The sequence below is a fragment of the Thunnus maccoyii genome, chromosome 17 (assembly GCF_910596095.1).
Source record: "Thunnus maccoyii chromosome 17, fThuMac1.1, whole genome shotgun sequence".
Taxonomy (NCBI): Eukaryota; Metazoa; Chordata; class Actinopteri; order Scombriformes; family Scombridae; genus Thunnus; species Thunnus maccoyii.
In genome coordinates this window covers 14812341-14817518 of record NC_056549.1, presented here as the reverse complement: position 1 = coordinate 14817518, position 5178 = coordinate 14812341, and the positions used below count along the sequence as shown (strand labels likewise).

The window sequence follows — 5178 nt, the reverse complement described above, 5'->3', positions numbered from 1 at the left end:
TGTGTGTGTGAGTAGAGTATCTGACAGTCTGTTGGTGTGTACATGGGACAGTACAGGACGTTCTTATCAGGAGGATTTATGCTTTTGATTTCTGGTCATGCTCAGGCAGTGGGGCAGATGCTCTGACCTCATCCTCTATCTTCTAATAAAAATGTCCTCTCAGCTGTTCTCATCTCTCTCTCTCTCTCTCTCTCTCACTCTATCACTGCTGCTTCCTCCGTTATGTCTTTCCACTCAGCTCCACCAATCCCTCGATTGCTCTCATTTTTCCAATACAGCGATTATTGTTTACTCTTTGTCCATTTTTAATTCTGATTTCTTCCAAACACCCTGATTAACCATTTACTTACAGTAAACCTATCCTTGTCTCCTTCCTTATTTTCTCTGTGTTAATCACCCCATGAAAAAAAGGCAGCTGTCATAAATGTAGTATTTCATAGTTTAATAAGACCAGTACCATAAAGCTTGGTCTATATTAGATTTGGCTCTGATAGACTCATCAAAACTAACAACAGGGTGGAGGCTATGCAAAGAACTGGGTCAAGGTGAAGCTAAGCTGCCTGCATTTTTAATGCTTTGCAATTAGAAAAAAAGGTGCTGTGGTGGATTTTTAATGAATAGGAGGACGGGATGATGGGCATTCTGTCAAGGAAGACTATTTTTTAAAAAGAGAACAACACAAAACTGAAGCATGTAAGAGGGTTTTTGGTAAATGTCCTTGTATTATAATAAATATTGCAGAGTTAATAACTTTTTTATTTGTTGCCACTTGAGTACCTTAAAATGCTATGCCAGACGCTGGCTCCAAAAAATAAATTGAGTCCCATTCAAAAAATGTCAACTTCTCTCTAGAAATACTAGTCAAGTCAAGTCAATTTTATTTTTATGGCACCTTTCATACACAATGACAGTTCAAGGTGCTTAACATCAGCATAAAAGCAATAGATCAACATAATAAAGTCCTCTTAAAGCAAAGTTTAAACATACAGAAATACAATAATTAAAATGAACGTCAAATCAGCACACACATACACACACACACACACATTCACAAAAAAAAATCAGTTGAAAAAAATCATAAGAAGAAAGTTTTAAGTCGTCTTTTAAACGTGTAAATGGTAGTGACTGATCTCAGGTCATCTGGTAGTTTGTTTCAGAGAGCAGGATCCAAGTAACTAAAAGCTCCCTCTGAAGACCTGGATCCTATTCTGGGTACAGTAAGATGAAAACTACCAGTTGGACTGTAGTCAGTGAGCACGTCAGTAATATACTGGGGAGCCAAACCATTAAGTGCTTTATAGATCAGCAGAATTTTGAAGTTGATTCTGTGCTGTACTGGGAGCCAGTGAAGAGATTTAAGAATAATATGGTATAATATGTTCCTATTTGTGTGTTCATGTAAGGATTGCATTGTGCGGCATTCTGAATGCTGCAGCCTTGAGATTTCTGTTTTCAGAATATGCTTGAGATATGAACCCTTTAACTTTGGATATATTCTTTAAGTGATAAAAAAAAAAAAAAACTGTCCTAGTTGTGTTATTGATATGACTTTCAAATTAAAATCAGCATAAAGAATGACTCCAAGGTTCCTGATCTGCTCAATATATTTTAAAAACAATGAATCTAATGTGAATATATTCTCTTAATATATAATAAAATATTTTCTGTCTCTGTTTTTGGGGGCTACAGTTATAAAAAATAACTGTATAGTTGATACGGTTCAACAACTTGTTTATGGGACTTAGATCATCAGAGGACAGAGGGACATACAACTGTGTGTCATCAGCATATAAGTCATAAGATATGCTATGTTTCCTTAAAGTCAAAGTTAAAGACTCAAAGTCAATCATTTGTTTCACTGAGTCATTATGGTCTCAATCACTAAATTCAGGCCCTCTAATAAGTGTGCTGAGGGTCATTTTGGAAATTATTGCTCGGTTAATAGGATTTGAAAACTGGGCATTGATTGACAGCTGTGATTGACAGTTGGCTCACCTGCTGCTCTCCCCGGCTCCAGGACTCGCAGTGAGTCTGACTATTGTCTCAATATTTCGGTAAGTTTAACGTTACTTGATTACGATACCTGCCCTGTTAGCACAGTTTAGCTAAAGTAGCTAACGTTAGCCCAAATGTGCACTGCTCAGTGTTCCCAGTAGGCTAGTGTTTGCTTTAGTCCAAGGTAGCGGGGCACTCCTGTTTTAGAAGGTCCAGGCTCCAAACTGAAAAGATGGCACTAACCGTATACCATATCTGGGCTTCAAACAGGCTCCAATGCAAACCCATGGGTGACGTCACACCTCGCTACATCCATCTTTATATACAGTCTATGGTTCAAATGTAGCTCCTCTGGCAACAAACTACAACAACATGTTACTGCCAAGTGCAGATTCACAATTTCAAAAACTTCTAACAATAAGTGTAATTCAGAAGAGCTACAGTGAGCAGGACAAAAGCAGAACATTCAGTATTGAACAATTGGGACACTTGAGGCAACCATAAAAACGCAAAAACTAAAGAGCAACATGCTAAATATCCCCAGGGCCTTCCCCTCTGTCTCTGTACAGTTAAGAGTGAATTGACACTGTCTGCCATTGTCTGGTGTCTTATTCATCTCCACCTCCTCTAAATGTGACAGCAGCCTCTGAGCATCACCACACCACTTTCTTAAGTCTGAGTCCTGAGTGACACTTGTTCGACAGCAACTGATACAGTTCACTTTGATGGGCTGACAAATGTCATACTGATGCTCTGCTCATTTGCATTTGAGTCAGGCCGTGGGTGGCCTCCTTGAGAACAGAGCAGTGTGTTTGACACGCTGGGGGAATGTCTCTGTTACTGTTCCATTTGTTGAACAAGTGTCGCACTCTGCCAGTGTTTGGCAAACCAACTTTAAGGGGCCTGAGTTATGAAGTGTTTGGACAGAATGTGCCGAGATACCGCATGCAGAGAACAGTACAGAACATGACGTCCGTGCGCTGGATTTTGTCATGGAGTATTTGGCAATGCCACACAAAGTCAAATAAAGTCCATATTTAGGTTGTGCATCTAACTTTAACTGTATGTTGTGTAAGCTTCCACTTTAGATGCTGTTAATCATTTGTCAAATCATGGGTGAAAAACCCCACATATGAGATATGAACAGCTACTGTAGGTCAGTCCTGTTTAGCTCTACATTGACTTTGTATAGACTTCACTACACACACACTCTGCAGTGAAAACTACCTACTGTATGACTCACCACTGAGCCCCCTCCTCTTTAACCCTCTAGCCTGCTCCCACCTCGCCCTAACACAGATTAATTCTACACACACACACACACACACACACACACACACACACCGGTTATCTCTACTGAGACATTAGTGACAGATCTATTGGTTGTGAGGGCAGGAAATGGAATTGATGGAGAGATAGAGTGAGACAGGATAGCCTGGAAGAAAACCTGAGCAAAATGAAAACAAAATGGGAAAAAAAATGGCTGCAGGAAAGAGAACGAAGTGATGGACAACAACACAGTCCTGTCCTGTTTTATATTCTTACACACCTCAATGTTGTTTCTCCCTGCACACAGTCGCTTGCACACACATGCTTACATGTACAGCACAGTGTGATGTTGTCTTGCTGGGACAGCAATGACTCATTCTCTCCTGTCGTCTGTGGGATTGGTGGAACACACTCTCACACACACACACACACAAAAGCAGGGAACCAATTGATGGGTATGATGATTGAAGCAGTGGGACGGCCATTGTGATTACATAACCAAGGACAACCTGGACACCTGCGGCAGCATTAGTGTGAACCGGCTGATGCATGTGTGTGGGGTGTTGACAATTTTGTCTTTGCACAACCTTCCATGCACTGGTGTTCATTTCATTTGTTTTTGCTTAATTTTTAATACATAAAAATTCCTGTTCTCTGCTGAAGAGCTGCCTCTTGCTCTAATTTCAAAAACACCAGCCGGTGATCAATGGCGTCTTTATGCAGAGGCTTACCGGGGTTTAAGACCTGGACTGAGGACCAGGGGCCTCACGAGACATGAGAAGTTAAAATATATATATTGTAAATTATAATATTGTATATTTGCACCACCAGGGAAGTCACAGAGGTTTCCTTTGAATAGCTATGATCAGCACACTGTAGTGTAGAACAAAATATACCCGCATTTTGTAATTCATCTAATCACCATCTGGTAGCTGTAGCATCGTGTGTGGGGTTTCAGGAATGTTGGCTAATCTACTTTCAGTTTAGCTGTAGCTGAGTTTACAGAGAGAAAGATGAAGCATTCACATAATAGCGGTGTTCAGAAAAGAAAAAAGAATTTAACAGAATAAAGTGTATAGTGAAACTTTGCCAAAGGTCCCTGACTTTTTTTTACTAATAAGCCTACAAGCAGCAATGTCTATCAGCAGCTGCAAGCAGACGACGAAGTCTTCGTGCCGCCTAGTGATGAAAACAGGGCTACTACATCTGCTGCTGTGGAGGACGGAGGATGTGTGCTGAGGAGGAGGGAAGAGAAGTGGAGCAGGCAGCTGGAGAAGACCATGAGCCGGTAGGAGGGGCCAACTTGGCTGATGTAACCTAGCTTTATCTTGACTTATTGTTGACGTATTGTCTTATATTGATGAATTTTATATTCTCTTTACTAATTAGGAGGGCACTCCATTTATTATTGAATCAATATTGCAGTGGTGGCATATTGTGAAAGGAGGCGTGCCCTTGGAACTTGTGGCAAGCTAGTCAATTAGATTCACTTAGATTTCACTAACAGAGTTGTTTGTTTTTATTTTTAGAAACAACTTCAAGAAATAAAGACACAGTGCTTCACAAGAAAATGGATAAAGCCTTTCTCTGTATTATGCGGAATGACGTTCTTTTGCAGTTTCATAAAGTGATTTGATTTGTTTTTTATCTGAACTGTCAAGCACCTTGTCAATTATCCAGTCCAAGTCTTTATTTTTGATTTTTATGACCAGATTATTTGCGCCATCGCTGTAGTTACGGGGGAGGTTAAAGTAATGTCAAGGCGTCCCTGCCCTTGTTGAGCAACAATAAGGGAGTCTTTGCAACACACCCTAGTTGCCTTTGTGTTTATGTTACATAACAGCACTCGTGGTGGAGCAAATAGAACAATGTCTAGAGTCCTCTAAGTACCTAATTTGCGTCTTTGACTTCTCT

At 40.3% G+C, this 5178-nt stretch overlaps 1 long non-coding RNA gene across 1 annotated transcript; it reads left to right on the top strand.

Annotated features, from left to right (window-relative positions):
- The first annotated feature begins 4413 nt into the window (after positions 1-4413).
- Positions 4414-4911, top strand: LOC121882403. Its single transcript, XR_006092080.1, has 2 exons — positions 4414-4552; positions 4794-4911. It is a non-coding gene; the product is annotated as an uncharacterized LOC121882403 (long non-coding RNA).
- Positions 4912-5178: the final 267 nt, after the last annotated feature.